Raw genomic sequence first — 17,515 nt, 5'->3', positions numbered from 1 at the left:
TGCTGTGTTTGTTCTAAAATAATCCATATATAATTGTCAGAATAGAAAGGAAAAATAACATTAGATTAAATTTAAGATATGTTATACAGCAATAACAAGAGCATTAAGGGGAAAAATGTATTAATACTTGTACAAAGTAAATATGAGAGAAACTAAGGCCCCAAATCTGCAAAGACTTAAGTAATGTGTGTAACTTTAAACACATGAGCAGTCCCACCACAGCCATATTCTTATGGGTAAAGTTACATATGGGCTTAAATCTTTACAGATCAGGGCACTTCTGAATAGTACTTATAGTCTTATGAAAAAGTAAACAATAGTGGTTTTGAGTTTCTTAAGTTTACACTTTTTTTTTTTCTCCAAACCAGTCTCCAACAATAATGAAAATGAATGCACTAACCCCACCACCCCCCAAAAACTGACAAACACCACTAAGTATATTCATCTCTTGTTAGAGTTATTTCTACAGGGATGCAGGAGGACTGGTTGAAGTGAAAGAACTTCATCCCACAAGATAATGGAAAATGTTAGACACTGTGTGGTTTTAAAATGCAGAGGAAAGAAAAGGAGGTTCTTCAGTTCTTATACTATGCCTAAATAAGGTACATAACAAGTGGTTTTTCAAGTTGTTTTGAATTGAAAAAAACCGGTTTTGACAACTTCAAAAATGCTTCAAGGTGTGACTATATACAGGAAAGAATACAAAATCAGTTTGTACTGTTGAAGAATCCCAACTTTATTGAAAGTAGTTGATCTTTTTGAAAAGATCTCTGCTTTTTGCATTAACTAGAATAAGTCGCATGCAATGGATATATCTAAAAGACCAGATTCTTCTCAGTTTCAGTATTTTCAGTTGCAAATATGCAAAGAAATAACTTCTTGAGGTGTTGAAATTTGTCCTGATCTTCCCAAAATATTGTCTATAAATATGGTCTCTCTCTCTCTCTTTTTTATATATATATTTATATTCAAAGACATTTTCAAAGATGTATAGAGGGGGCATCTCCTCCCTCTGTCCCTATTGGGGAGAATAGAAAATAATCAATATGAATATCTGCCCAAGAATGACTTATATCATTAGCCTATTGCCTTTCAAGTTATCTCCTTTGCTCTTTGCTCTCATAAATAGGCTTATCATCCAATTTATATGGGATTTAAAAAAAAGCCTTGCTTGTCACACAAGGCACTTAAAAACTCCTGGGCAACTCGAGGCATGGGGTTGCCAGATTTGTCTACCATATAGTATTTAGATTTCTAAATACATTCTATTTTAAGGTGGGTCCCTTCCAATAGCTTTGTATACATACCAGTCTGGTTTGAGATTAAAAAAAAAAAAAAACAACTTAGCTATGCCATTTGGTTCCCTCTCTTCTTTTGCATATCTTAAGAAAATCCAATCTTTGCATCTACTACGTCTGAGGGAATTCTGCACCAAACAAATAAAAATTCTGCAAATTTTATTTGTTAAAATAACACCACATAATCATGCCAGCTTCAATTATTTTGGTAATTTACTTCAAAATACCTGTCAGCAAGTATGTGTGTAACAATACAGATGCACACACAAATTCTCCCAGGAGAAGAGAGTTAAAGAAACCCCTATGACAACCCAGTTCTTATTTCTCTGCCCCTCCCCACCCTGCAAGCTCAGCCAGGGGGCTAGACACCCATAATCCCTCCCCCCAGAGCCCAGCCATGCTCCCCAGCCAATACACCTGAAACCCCTATCCCCCAGAGCCCAACTGCAGGCCCCTCCCTTGCCCAGACACCCGCTCCCTACCCCTTAGAGCCCAGGGATCCAGAGGGAGAAACAGCCCAATGCTTGGTCTCAGGCTTGTGTGGAGTTTCCTGCGCGCCGCCGCCGCCGCCTCCTTCCCTCACGGTGTGTGGGGAACTGCAGCTGCTGGGAACCCTCTAGCTCCGTCCTCTTTCCCCCACACACCCGACAGTGTTTTCTATGTGTGAGTTGGGCTCTGCTGGGTCCAGTGGCCCCTAGTGAAGGTCAGCAGTACTGCAGCTCATTTCTGTAGGGGGAAAGGAAATGCTGCGCGCACAACATTAATTTCTGCAAAACTCTGCGTTGCACAGAATTCCTCCAGGAGTAATCTACATAGGCATCCTGCAGTGTGTTAAGATGATTACAGCATCCTATTTTACTCATTCTCTTCTCATACCACTATGGAATAACCCGTGCCTCAGAATCCAGATCAACTCCACAGTTAAGACAATATGGATAGAAAAATGATTAGCAAAAATTAAAGATGTAATAGGGGATGATAGACTTGTCTCCTTGGTTTACGTGTGTAACAAATATCAGCCACCACTATCTTGGAGTTCCTTCTTTCAGTGGCTATCCTCAAGGATTCAGGCAAGACTAGGGGATAATTGGTCTGTTTCAACTCTCTCACCTCTAGAGGAGCATGTTAAAAAATATGTAAACAAAAGTCAGTTTGTAGGAATTAGTTATAAGTGGCTTAATGCTTTGCATTACCATCTCAGTCTCCAAGAAAAATAGGAAAAAGAACTTAGCCTTACTTTCACAACAGAAACCTGGGAGGATATCTGGCTTAATGTGTAAGATACTTCAAGTTCCTTATCCTTGTGATTCTTCCAGAACAAGTTATTAAACAGGCACTACTGGACTCCAGAACGATTGTTTAAGGTTAGCTTGGCAACAAACTATGAATGCTGGAGATGCAAACAGCCACATGCCAACCTTTCACGCATCCTCTATACCTGCCAAAATATGCATATGTTCTGGAACGCCATGTTAAGTGCTCTCTCAAAAAATGTGTTACTATCTTTCCTTCACCAAGCCTGTGTATTTTAGGGGTGCTGAGTGAGTTGGTATTACCAGTGAATACTAAGAAATGGATTGCAGTAACTATTTTACTGGTCAAAAGTTATTTTGAGAAAATGGAAATCTGCAATTCCTCTCTCATACACAAACTGCCTTAGTGAGTTCTTTACTACTGCATTAATGGAAAATTGACTGTAATAGAAAAAATTATTGCATACTTTTGCAGTTTAATATATATTAGTACTCGATACTCATAGGTTATGTCTTACTTATTTATCTATTTAGTCACTGTAATAATTATGCTCTGCACGACCTCTACCGGTTCAGTTTTTGTTGTTGTTTTCCTCCAAGCTTTACAAGGAATGAATACTGAATTTTGTTATTTATAAGGTATTTCCATCGTGTGTGTGTGTGTATTTATATATGCTTTGTTTTGTTGTGTTTATATTTTCTATAAAAATAAAGCTTATAAAGAAAAGCTTCAAAAATTGTTTGGAAATGGGAAATTTTGTCAAAACCAGCATTTCCTGAAGAGGTTTTGAGAAATTGGCTTTTTTTTTTTTTTTTTTTTTTTTGGACAGCTCTAATTTAAATAACTATGATAAAGAAAATGTCTCATGCGAAACAACATTTTTAAAGTGTTTAATCTTGTTATCATTAGCAAGATTTAAACACTGATGTACATTAATCACTTGTATGCTGCAAAGTGTAACTTGTATGTGTCCTCAACAAAAAAAAATTTAAGTACACTATACTATTTGGTATTTTTGATAAGCTCATTAAAATGTAATTTATAAGTTACATTTTTTCTTTTGCATGAAATAAAACATGGCATCAGTCCTACTATTTGATATTTTTAATGATACTGTTCGTAATCTAGGATCTGATCGAAAGTCCACTGAAGTCAATGGAAAGCCTCCTGTCGACTTCCCTCTGACATTTTCTTTTTCATAACTGAAACGGCAATCCTCCAAAACTGGTTCAACTAATAGTTAATAACAATGTATAAAGTACAACTAGGAACAGTCCTTCAGCAAAAAAATTGAAAGGGTACTTTTTAGATATACCATTAAGCAGAAAAGTCTGAAGTGAGTGACTTTAGAAGAGGAGAGAGTGGAGTACATATCTCCAAAAAAGGAGACCTGTTCCCTTCCTTCATGGAGTTTAAAATCAGGGATGAATAGCAAAACCAAAACCACCTCTGTGTGTCGTTAAGACTCTCCAGTACATGGAAAGGCATCCTAAAATGTCGGACATTCACATGTTGGGATTTGTAATGTAGGTGAACAGGGCCGGCTTTAGCAGGTGTGGTGCCCCATGCCGGGACATGAATTGTCTCGCGCCCCCCTGCCCCAACCCTGGCCCCGCCCCCTCCCTGCCCCATTGGATCCCTCCCCAAATCCCAGCCCTGGCCCCGCATCTTCCCCAAGCACGCCGGATTCCTCCTCCTCACCCCTCCCTTCCAGGCTTGCGCTGATCAGCTGTATGGCAGCGCAAGCGCTGGAGGGAGGAGGGAGAAGCAGCCCCGGACGTTGTGGGGCCCCATTCCAGGGAATCGGCCGAATCGGCTTAAAGCCACCCCTGTAGGTGAAAGGAGAGGCTCAGGATTTATAATACACTGTTGATGCAGTTCCTGAATAGCAGTATGAAGGAGGAAGCACTTCTATACTGTTACCAGATCCATGTGCACAAAGACATTGGTAACGGGTCAGAAGAAGAAATATCTTTCTTGTAGTCTCAAGGATATCATAGACAGGAGAGCTGGTAGAAATGTTTCATATTTGCAACAACATATTTTCATGAACATTTTTGAACAATTTTCATCATTTATCGACCAGTTCTATTAGACAGGGACTGATTCTTAAGCTCCAAAACAATTCTTTTTTTTTTTTTTTTATTTGAAATAATAGTCCTTGAGCTGAGGCTGGAAATTCAGAGCGGGTCTGAAAAGAAACCATAGGAGATAGACTCCAGTGTCAGAGAAAACATAGAGGCAGCTATTTTACTTAGTTCATCCCAATTTGTCAGAATTAGCCAAGAAGATATGATGTATATCTTTGGGGAAGGACCTGCTAGAAAGCTATTCAAAATGAGGGCAGAAAATGATGGTGACTTCTCTGACAGCACAGGATGAGGTCTGCAAGTGTCACCCAGTGAGTGGCAGTAACTCACACAATATAGCTACCGAATGCTATGTATAAATTCAGTTTTATATTAAGTTACATCAATTAAGGTGGTAGGATTATGATTATTTTAAGGGCTGACAGTGTTTTTGATGGTGTAAACCAGAAAAAGGTTTTGTTTCTTACAATCTAAATAGAGAAAACAATTCAGACACACAATGTCCTGGATGATCAGAGGATAGGGAGGCCTGTGAATTATGGGCCAGATCCTCTGCTGGTGTAAATTGGCATAGCCCCATTGACTTCAATAGAGCTATGCAGGGTTCAAACTGGGACAGATCAGTGCGGAGATATAGGAAGAAGGGGACACACATCAGCGTCCAAATGGGGCTCTGGGTGATCACTACTTCCCACCACCCAACACAGATGTAATGAGGTTAAGTGGTGTCCATATAAAGAAATGAAAACTACTGATTATTCTTCAGGAAAGGCTTTTAATGACTTACAGCTATAAATGCAACGCAGAAGACACAGCACAAGTAAACTTTTACTACTATTTTTAATACTGCAGTATTAATATAATCTGAGATCAAATTATTCCGACACTATTATTTTTTAATACTATAGTGTTAGTACAACTTGAGATCAAAACAGCTCGAGCAACCCAGACTTCTTTACTCTGTTACCTTATTTTGCATGCAACCAGACTATTTTAATTTAAAACCTTACCCTGCCGAGAATACGTTACCCTTTAGTCGACCGCTCTTTGCATTGGCCAGGTGCAGATAGTCGGTGCAGTTCAGGTTTCCTCGGTTTAGGGGGTGCGGGTCAGACCGATCAAAGAGAATAACTTCTTAGACCAAGACACACACACACCCTCCTGAGGTTTTACGCATTTAATCTCATCTGCCCGCCATGCTTTGAAGCAGGTTAACCAATCAGGTTAGGCCAAATTTAGTGTTCTCGCTTTGGCTGTATAATTCATGCTTACTTATTTTCTTGTAGCCAATTATTGTTTTAATTTTATAAGTTATGCTCAAGGAGATAGCTTATGTTTATATAGCCCACTGTCTCGACTGTGGTTTCCCTTAGTTTTCTAGGTAACTTAACTCTAAATGGGCTATTGGCTTGATTGTGGGTAAGGTTATTTTGATGACCTATGCCTAATGGCCTAGCCCATCAAACCCACTTAGGAATCAGTTCTTTGGTTGCAGCGTCTCTTAACCACAAATTTTAAAGGTGGTTTCAATAAGCCGTACCTAGGGGCATAACCTATTATACCATATAGGAGTCAGAATAAAATGTTTCTGGTTGTAGGCGTTTTTTGACAGCAAGTTGTAGCTTAAGTTTGCAAAGCTTGCTTTTTAAAGATAATTTTGCAAAGCCCATTCTATAAAGCTTCCGGAAGTTTAGGCTTAACACTGGCAATACTGGTGTTCATTTTAAGCTTGACAACAATCTTGCTCAAATTAATCACAATCAGCAATACAACACTTTTTTTTTTTTAAAGGATATCATCTTGTTCTCCAGAGTCTCCTCTTTCATTTAAAAACAAAGCAGAAGTATCTAGCTTTCATAGCAGCAAAGACAACCTTCAGAATACGAACCTGGTATAAAATGATGCAGAACTGTCTGGCTGAGTCTGCAGGGAGCCTGAAACACTAGCTCTGGAAGCTGCCCCATTCATTTCAGTGGGGTGTTAACTCATAAGCTCGATGATGATAAGTTAACTGTTGTTGACCTTGGCTTGTAGAGTGAGCCTGTATTGAATACTATGACATTTTCCCTCTTCCAAATCAAGTCTTGGAGTTATGCCATTGATAACAGTTGAGTATTAGGTCCTATATCTTTTTATTAATGAGCTGTGGATAGAAATTCTTTTTAATATGGATTCATCCTGCTGGGTGTCATTGAAGAAGTGAGTTTTTAAAAGGGATTTGAATGAAAAAGGGTGGTCACTGGATGCACTAGGAAGTTCCAAGCCATGGGGCACTGTGGACAGAAACTCAAATATAAGTAGGTGATGGATAAAAAAGGAGCAGGGAGATAGGAGGCTTGTATGGTGTGAAGAGAGTAGGAGGAAAGGCAAGGAGAGAGGTAGGCAGGCAAGGATGGAGTTGCCCAGTGTCTTCTAGGACAAGAGGCTTGAGCTTGATGTGGAGGGCAAGGAGAGAAAGTCACTGAAAGCATTTAAAGGAAGGAGGGAGACAATCTGTTTCATGGATGAGAGATGATTTTAGTCGCATTGTTTTTGCTTAAATTGGATGAGCACATAGATGGGAATCAGGGAGGCCAGCAAAGAGTGAGTTGCACAAGTAAAAGAGGGAGATGACTAAAACATGGACATGTATTAGCCATATGAGTGGAAAAAGTGACAGCTGACCTATTGTGGAGAAAGAACCAGCAAGATTTGGCAATAGCCTGACTGTGAATGGAGAAAGAGAGGGATGAGTCAAATATAACAGAATTATGAGAGCCTGGGTCATTGGGGAGGTTATGATTTCAACAGCAGGGAAGAAGGAAAGAAGAGGAGAGAGGGTTTAGAAGGAAAGATGGAAGCTCAAATTAACCCCCTTGATTTCTAAGTCTTTTTCAGAGTCACTGCTTCCCAGAATAGAGTCCCCCATTCTGTAAGTATGGCCTACATTCTTTGTCCCTAGATGGATGCCTTCCCCATGTGGCCATATTGAAATGCATATTGTTTGATTACACCAAGCTTACTAAGTGATTCAGATCACTCTGTATAAATGACCTGTCCTGTTTATTATTTATCTCCCCCACCACCACCTTTTTCACCTGTAAGCTTTATCATATGCTGTGACCATGTCATATAGTTTTTTCCCAAACAGAACAGAAATATGTATTGAACACTTCTGTCTTTACTGCATTATTATTGATAATTCCACCATTTTGTAATAGACCAATACAATTTTTAGGATTATTTTTGTTCCTAATATACTTAAACTCCTCCTCATTGTCCTTAACTCAGCTGGCCATAGATTTCTCCTTGTGTCCTTTTGTTTCCCTTATCAGTTTTCTGCAATACCTAGCTTCTGATTTATATTCTTTTCTTTCATTTGAGATATATATATATATATATATATATTTCTTATGTTACTTTCACTTCCTCTCTAAGGCAGGTTTTTCTTTTTTTAACCAGTACATCTTTCTTGATTGTGGAATTGTGGCTTCTTGGGCATCTAGTAAAATGTTTTTAAATAGTTCCCAATTATCCTTCACATTTTACTATTTAAATTCTCTCTCCCAACTGATCTGGCTCACTTGTTTTCAGATTTGGCCCTTTTAAAGCACCATATATATGTTAAAGAATTGTACTTGATTCTGTTTCCACATAACATATATGATCAAGTCATGACCACTTGTACGTAAGCCACCACTAACTTTTGGTTTTGTGATCAGTTCCTTTTTATCTGTCAAGATGAGGTCTAATAAAGATTTCCCCCCTGGTGGATACAATGCTTTTTCAGTTAAGATATTGTCATCTGAAATATTTAGAAATTCTGATAATGTTTTAAATACTGACAGCATGCAACCATAAGAAGAGCTCTGTGTAAGCTTGAAAGTTTGTCTCTCTTGCCAACAGAAGTTGGTAGAATAAAAGATATTACCTCATCCACCTTGTCACTCTAATAGTCTGATACCAACATGGCTACAACAACACTGCATACCTTTACCATATGTTACTCAAAGACTGATGTACCCTATGATAATGCAGCTTTTTTTCTGGACACATTGTAGATAACTGCTTAAGGAGTCAGTCATCCTTTTCTCTGGTGTGATTTAGAAGTCTGTAGCAAACAGTGGAGACAGTAGCAGGACAGTCCTGATGAGATGTTGGAAAGATAGCAGTCAGAGAGGCATGGCAGGATTGCAGGAGAGAACTTGTTCTCCTCTTTACATCATGAGATTCCTAGGCTGAGATGATATGAAGCCATGTGAATGGATGAGATCACTCAGGAATAAGATCTAAAGGGTTAGAGGAGAAGAAAGGGCCAAGTACAAAACCATGAGGGACAGTGACAGAAACTTTGAAAGGAAAGGAGTTGCAGAAGAAGTGAGAGGACAACTTGGGGCCATGGTAGCCGTGGAATGACAGTGAAATCAATGGTGCCTATGGCAGCAGATAGATTGAGAAGGATGAGTTAAGAAAAGTTGTCTCTGATCTTGGCCAAGAGCAGGTCATTAGTTTCAAATCTACTAAACAAAGTTTGTTCTTCTTTAATATAGGTGAGCACCTTTCTGGTAATTGAATATTTAGATGAGTCAAAATGGAAACACTTTCTCCAATCCTGACCAGGTCCATTCCCTTTGGACCTTCAATGGCTTGCATTTGTATAATTATTTGTATCACAGTAGTGCTTCAGGAAGCAAATCTTAGTTGAAGTTTTTCAGAGCCAAAATTCAGCTTTCTTTGGCCATCTCTAGTGTCCATTGCAACTTAGTCTCTCAATAATAATATTTTTCACTTCTATAGCACCTCAGAGTGTTTAAGTCACTGAACATCCCTATGCAAGGGTTAAGCATTATACCCATTGTCGGAGAATAACACAGTTTTCACTCTGTTTGGGTACAGCAAAGTCAGATACTTTATTCTCTTTAACAGCTGTGTAAAGGAAGAGAGTGCACTAGGACACAGGGTCTCCCTTTCCTAGGCAGGTCTCTTCTCAGGTAAACAATTACAGCAAGCATTTATACCTTTTGTTAGACAATGAAAAGCAACCGCAGCATTTTGTGTTTACATAAGTCATTCTAATATCTTGTTTTTCTCATTAATGTAGACAGTCTACATTCCATATTGTTTGCACATTATCTACACAAGATCGCAACAACTTCTCACACCATTCTTTCCCACTTGCCTCACACATTCCTCACTTCTTCAAATCTCACGTTATTAGGGTTACAGTTAGCCTGACTCTTGCTAACAAACTGTCATGCATTGCAATCCCCTTCCTGTCAGTTCTTTCTCTGCTTCCACACCATTTTACAGAGAGATTGTGATTTGCCCCAGCTCACACAGGGAGTAAGTGACAGAGCCATATAAAGAACTCAAAAGTTATAGCACACAATCCCCTGATCTAACAACTAGATTAATGCTGTTCCATGGTAGAGTAAAAGGAAGTGGCTATAAAGTGTCTGAGCTAAATAAAGCTGTATCCTAGGGTGTTAGTTCATCTTTTCATGTATTTGTGTATGCTATGGTTATACAAAATGCCCCAGGCACACATACATTATTTCAAAGTGGTCTCTGTACTGTGATCTCTTAATAAATCTCTTAATTACTAAAAGGGACCACTATGGTCCTCTAGTCTGCAATAATGCATATTACAGGGGTTCTCAAACAGGGGGACGTGAGGTTATTGCATGGGGGGTTGCAAGCTATCACTCTCCACCCTAAACCCCACTTTGCGTCCAGCATTTATAATGGTGTTAAATATATAAACAAGTGTTTTTAATTTATAAGGGAGGGGAGATCGCCCTCAGAGGTTTGCTGTGTGAAAGGGGTCCCCAGTACAAAACTTTGAGAAACACACTAGCATATTGCATAACACCTGCTATAGAACTTCTCTCAGTGGTGGGTAGCAATGATGGTTTTTCACAGTGAAAGTCAAGAAACACCCAGGCAATTTTTTTCTTCTGCTGTGTAGTGAAGCAGTTGTCAATGATACTGGTTTGCGGTCTTTTGCTAGCATTTCAAGAAGGAATAGCAAATAAGGAGAAGGTGGTTACAGCGGCGTCTGTGTTTGGATAGCAGACGCTGTATACATTTAAATCACCTTTTGATCTGTGAAGGAAGATGGATTTAAAAAAAACATTTTGAAATGCAATAAGGAAAGGATGTAACCTTGCTAATGATGGTTTGAGTGCTGCAGTGCTGAGCATTACCAGAGACGACCACTCTAAAATAAGGGAAACTAAAAATAGACTTTGAACTGGGAATTGGAAGAATACAGAGGAGGACAGTAATCTAATGAGAATGAAGATGAATAAAGATGTACTAAAGGAACAGAGCGTATGACCGTGGGAGGAGGGAAGGAGAATATTTAGTATTATAAATGAAGAAAATAGGCTAGGAGATTTAAAAACACAAATCGCAAAACAAGGGACATGATTAGATGTGCTTCACTGAGGGGTAAAAGAAAGCAGTACAGATGTATTGATCCTGCTTCTCTTGAAGTCAATGAGAAGTTTGCCTCTGATTATTTCATTGGGCCCACTGGAAAGCATGGCCAGAAACCAAATTTTGTACTGTAAAGAGTTCTGGGAGGTAAAGAGATGCTATTGATAACATGAGCAGCATCACATTTTAGACGGCCTTGCTGTCTAGAAAGTGGAAGGCACATTAGAATCAAATCTTACTGGGATTTATTATTAAATAAATATTGTTTTTGTTGTAAATAACAGGTGAATTCCCAGTCCTACCCTCCACTTGAGTGAGGCAAGCATAGGGATGCTGTTACTCTGATGGTTCTTAGAGCAGGAAATCAAAGCAGTGTCACTCAGAAGGTAGAGTGCCACATGCTCTTCTAGGACACTGAATGGGACAAGTTGACATTTTAACCCTGTATCCCTCTATGAGGAAAAAGCCCCAGACTCCTCAGATTATTTGGGTGAGGTGAGCTCCAAGCCAGCAGAAGTGTGTAGAGAGTCACTGGTACAAGCTCTGTAGGGGAAGCCGTGGATGTAAAATTTTCATCTCTGAAGTCCTTTACTGTCCCGTTGGGGGGGTTCATGAACAGCACAATGGCTGTAGTTTTAGTTTCTACATGAATGTATAAGTTATAGAAGGTTAAGGGTCTGCTGGTGAGTTTATTTAAGTCCACCTGTCAGTAATTACTTTATGCTCATGACATAATGTAGGTGTGGGATTCAGGCCCCTCAGCCTGGTCACTGCTGGCAGTCATGATGACCACTGACATAGACTTTTAACTTCTCAGGACATTTTCCCACCTATACAACAGTTATGAATTCTGTCTCACAGGAGTATTTGAGGCCTAATTAATTAGTGTGAGAATGTGATTTGAGCAGTTACGCATGAGTAGTCCCACTGATTTAAATAGTACCTTCCTCCAAAAATAGGCCTATTCACTATGAGTGAAATCCTGACCCTATAGAAGTCCATGAGAATTTTGCCACTCCTTCAGTGGAGCCAAGTTTTCATTCCCTTAATCAGAGTATCAGAATCTGGCTCTTAGTATTTATAAGGCTCTTTGAGATCCCCAGATTACAGGTGCTATAGATATGCAATTTATATTTATTACTGTGCAGCTGAAGTCACCAATTTAGCGAACAGCAATGTGGTTTAATCTCTGGAGAAAGTTATATTCTCCTATACCAGCCAGCGTGCTTTCTTTAATCAATTTGAGCTTGTACAGCTCAATTCAGGATTGAGACTGGGCAGCTCTATCCATTAATCTACTTAATCTTGCCAGTTACTTTAGTTCTGACATGAGACTTTCCTGTTCACCATATAGAACATGCCAATAGTCAATCTGATTCTGGGGGTGGGTGTTGGTAACTACTCTAAATGTTGCCCTCACAAAGCCATATTTTTAAATGTTAAATATTTTGGAGCATGATTAGAACTCATGAAATGACCTTTATATAAAAGGTCATTTCAATTTTTTGATAGCATTTGGTGGGTAGTACAGAGACATGTAATTTATGACATGCCAGTCACAGGGCAGCTGTGTCATGAGAAGCTGTGCATTGATGACAGAATCATTCTGTGTGTGTGTTTTTTAAGGGTTGGGGCTGTGGTCTGAAGTACGCTGAAGTCTTTCCATCAATGTCAGTGTGCTTGGATCAGGCCCTGGAATTTGTATTTTGTTTTTATTTTAGGGTGAAACTTACCTCAGTGCAGAGCCTACATGAGGCCTATGTACCACTCAAGCCTTACATTGAGATATTTAAGTGGTGCAACAGGCCATATGCTGCATCTCTGCACAGGGTGAATTTCACCGTGTGTGAATAAAATTCCTCTCTTGTGATGGATTCTCACAACAGCATTATTCTCCCTTATCTGGCCCACAATGCCATGTTTAAATAAAATCACATACAGTGTAATGGGATTTTGAATTATGTTAAACTTATTTTGCTAGATAGAAAAGTACAAAAGGTGAGAGGGAAAATTTATTTGCTATGGCCATAGGTGCTGACTCTGTGGGTGCTCCAGGGCTGGAGCACCAATGGAAAAAAAAATAGTGGGTGCTAAGCACCCACCAGCCACAACTGTTGGGCAGTCTGCACCAATCAGCTGTTTGGTGGCTGGGGAAGGGGCTTGCAGAGGGCAGAGAGCAGCAAGCAGCGGGTGGGCAGGGGCCTCTGCGAGGGGGCGTAGTGGAGGCGGAAAGAGGGTGGGGCCTCAGGGGAGGGAATGAAGTGGGGGCAGAGCACCCCCCAGTGAAAAATAAAAGTTGGCATCGATGGCTATGGCCAAGAATACTAAAATACTGAGACCTATAAACCCATAGGCCAGACTGTCAGTATGTGTGGTACTTATACGGCTCTCATTACTTTAGTGTCAGAGTGACACACCATCTTTAATCTATTTATCCTTGCAACACATCTGTCAGGTAGGGAAGTACTATCCCATTTTTATGGATGGGAAACTGAGGCACAGAGAGACTAATGCTCAGATCCTCATGGGTATTAAATACCTTTTGAGGATCTGGGCTTAAGTCATTTGCCCAAGGTCACAGAGAGCCTGTGATGGAGCAGGGTATTGCATGCAGGTGTCCTAAGTCTGAAGCAAGTGTCCTCCTCCTATTAGACCATCTGTCCTCTCCAGCATATCTTCAGATTTTACAAGTAGGAAAATAGAAATCAATTCCTTTTACCAGACTAGAGAGGGAAGGAAAAAAAGAGAGAGAAATCCCTAGAAGTACGTTGGTAGTAATATTTATTTAAGACTAAGTATTCTTTGTATTCTAAAGTATTTAAGACTTTAAAATTCTTTGCAGTGCCTAATTCCAAAGAGCTCTAGGCACTTGTGCACTTGTTAAAATACACAGGCTACTGATCTGCTACTTGATGCTCAATTACATATAAAATAACAAAGAAGAAAAGCCTTCCACTACAGAAGTTCAGTAAGAACAGGACAAACTCTAAATTGCCCCTTTCCATGCTGCAGTCCCTATTATGTAAGTTTATGAAACGGGGTTAGACAGTTGCTTTTCCTAAATAGCTCAGATTAATATTGCCATACTTTTGTCCAATGTATTAATTTCCAAAATGACCACAAATCATGGTAATAGCAACTGAAAGACAGATATGTTCCCAATATCCTGGCGCATATCCTTCCAAAAAGGTTGGTTCTTCTCATGCTTCACCTTTCTGATTAAACTCAGGAACATCTAATTGTGAGGGCTAAAATGTTGCTCATACTTAATGTCCCCACTAGACTTAATTAGTTGTGCAATGACTATGCTCAGCATTGTACAAACACATACCATCTTTGCCACCAAGAGCTTACAATTCAGTTCCATATTACATATTACTAGTATCAATTTACTCACCTACGCATGTAGCTATTGCTACAATATCAAATTACTGTATTTCCATCCTTTTTCTCCATTGTCTCTCCCAGCACTTACCCTACATTCCATTTTAGTGTAAATATTGGCAAGGATTTGTAAATTCTGCTTGTCTATGCCTTTCAGAGTCTAAGAGCTGTAAACAATAGTTTTTCCAGTTAAGGGGGACTAAAGGCCAAAGTCTACAGTCCTTTCCTGGACAAAATTCTGATCTATTCTATAATGCTTAGAATCAGGACACTTACTGGTATATTCTATGGCAACATCTTTTACTCACTAATTCTGGTCTTGGAATTTATTAAGGGACCATTGTGGTCATCTAGTCTGACGTCCTGTTTAACACCGAACTTCCCCAAAATAATTCCTAGAGCAGAAATTTTAGAAAAACATCCAATCTTGATTTAAAAATTGTCAGTGAGGGAGAATCCACCATGACCCTTGGTAAATTGTTCCAAGAATTAGGCTATGGCTACACTACACATCTTTTAGCAACACGGCTGTGCCTCTATAGCCGTGCCACTAAAAGGCACGCAGTGTAGCCGCTGTGTGTCAGCAGGAGAGCGCTCTCCTGATGACAAAAAACTTCCACTCCCAACAAGCAGCATTGGTGTTTTCGGCAGGAGGGCTTGCCTGCTGACAAGTCGCTGTTCACACCAGTGTTTGTCAACAAAACGTTTGTCTTTTGGGTGGTGTTTTTTTAACACCTCTGAACGACAAAAGTTTTGCAAGTATAGACAAAGCCTTAATTACACTCACTGTTAAAAATGTACAAGTCTGAATTTGTCTGGTTTCTACTTCCAGCCATTGGATTGTATTATACCTTTGTTAGTCTGAAGAGCCCATTATTAAATATTTGTTCCCCATGTAGGTACTTATAGAATGTAATCAAGTCACCCCTTAACCTTCTCTTTGTTAAGCTAAATAGATTAAGCTGTCTGTCTATCACTATGAGGCATGTTCTCTAGGTCTTTAATCATTCTCATGGCTCTTCTCTGAACCCTTTCCACTTGATCAACCTCCTTCTTGAATTGTTGCCACCAGAACGGGACACAGTATTCCAGCAGTGGATGCACCAGTGCCAAATACCCATCTGTAAAATGGGAATAAGACTTGCTTCACAAGAGTACTGAGGATTCATTAATAAATATGAGTAAATTAGGCCTTGTCTACACTACGAGAGTAGTTCGATTTTACTTGCATCGAATTTTTGTAATCGATATTGCAAATTCGAACGTGTGTGTCCACACTAAGGACAGTAATTCGACTTTGTGCGTCCACACTAATGGTGAAAGCGTCGACATTCGAAGCGGTGCACTGTGGTCAGCTATCCCACAGTTCCCGCAGTCCCCTCTGCCCATTGGAATTCTGGGTGTAGCCGGCAATGCCTTCTGGGTAACAAAATGTGTCGAGGGTGCTTTTGGGTAACTGTCGTCATCCGTCCATCACTCCTGCCCTCCCTCCCTGAAAGCGCCGGCGGGAAATCATTTCGCGCACTTTTCCAGTCATTGACAGCGCGGACGCCACAGCACTGCGAGCATGGAGCACGCTGCGACCATCGCTGCAGTTGTGGCCGCTCTCAACGCCTCGCAGCTTATCATACAGGTTTCCCTGAGGCAGATGCAGAAAAGTCAGGCAAGGAGGCTACGGCACCGCGGTGATGTCCTGAAGTCTGAGAGTAGCACGGACCTGTCAGAAAGCAGGGGACCCAGCGCCGAGGACATCGCGGTGGCAATGGGTCATGTTGATGCCGTGGAACGGCGATTCTGGGCACGGGAAACAAGCACTGAGTGGTGGGACCGCATAGTGCTGCAGGTCTGGGATGAATCCCAGTGGCTGCGAAACTTTCGCATGCGGAAGGGAACTTTCCTTGAACTTTGTGAGTTGCTGTCCCCTGCCCTGAAGCGCAGTGACACCCGGTTGCGAGCTGCACTGAGTGTACAGAAGCGAGTGGCCATAGCCCTCTGGAAGCTTGCAACGCCAGACAGCTACCGGTCAGTCGCGAACCAGTTTGGGGTGGGCAAATCTACCGTGGGGGTTGTTGTGATGCAAGTAGCCAAGGCAATCGTTGATGTACTGCTGCCAAAGGTAGTGACCCTGGGAAACGTGGAGGCGATCATAGATGGCTTCGCAGCGATGGGATTCCCAAACTGCGGTGGGGCCATAGATGGAACTCACATCCCTATCCTGGCACCGGACCACCAGGCCACCCAGTACATTAACCGAAAGGGCTACTTTTCCATGGTGCTGCAAGCACTGGTGGACCACAGGGGACGTTTTACCAACATCTACGTGGGATGGCCGGGCAAGGTTCATGACGCTCGTGTTTTCAGGAACTCTGGTCTGTTTAGACGGCTGCAACAAGGTATTTACTTCCCGGACCACAAAATAACTGTTGGGGATGTGGAGATGCCTATAGTCATCCTCGGGGACCCAGCCTACCCGCTAATGCCCTGGCTCATGAAGCCCTATACTGGCGCCCTGGACACTGAAAAAGAACTCTTCAACTACCGGCTGAGCAAGTGCAGAATGGTGGTGGAGTGTGCTTTTGGCCGTCTCAAGGGGAGATGGAGAAGCTTACTGACTCGCTGTGATCTCAGCGAAACCAATATCCCCATTGTTATAGCAGCTTGCTGTGTGCTCCACAATCTCTGTGAGAGCAAGGGGGAGACCTTTATGGCGGGGTGGGAGGTTGAGGAAAATAGCCTGGCTGCTGATTACTCACAGCCAGACAGCCGGGCGATTAGAAGAGACCAGCGGGACGCGCTGTGCATCCGGGAGGCTTTGAAAGCAAAGTTCCTCAGTGAGCAGGGTAACCTGTGACTTTAAAGTTTGTGTACTGAGAAGCTAAACCTGCCCCCGTTTCTTTACCCAGGTAATGTTGACTATCCTATCCAGTTACATACCCCCTTCACCCCCCTTCCAACACACGTTGCGAAATAAAAATAGTTCAACTTTTTGTTAAAGCACACCGTTTTCTTTAATACTGTTTTCGCGGGAATTTTTTAAAACTGGGACGCAGACTGTGGTGCGGAGCGGGT

General features: G+C 41.0%; 1 protein-coding gene across 4 annotated transcripts in view; it reads left to right on the top strand.

The window, feature by feature from the left end:
• A4GALT (alpha 1,4-galactosyltransferase (P1PK blood group)) overlaps positions 1 to 17,515 on the top strand; it is a 46,100-nt gene that overhangs the window by 6,064 nt on the left and 22,521 nt on the right. The gene's annotated exons all lie outside the window — the stretch shown is intronic.

Source organism: Chrysemys picta, chromosome 1 (genome assembly GCF_011386835.1).
Source record: "Chrysemys picta bellii isolate R12L10 chromosome 1, ASM1138683v2, whole genome shotgun sequence".
Lineage (NCBI taxonomy): Eukaryota > Metazoa > Chordata > Testudines > Emydidae > Chrysemys > Chrysemys picta.
Note: the sequence above shows the minus strand (reverse complement) of the source record. Positions and strands in the feature narration are given on the sequence as shown.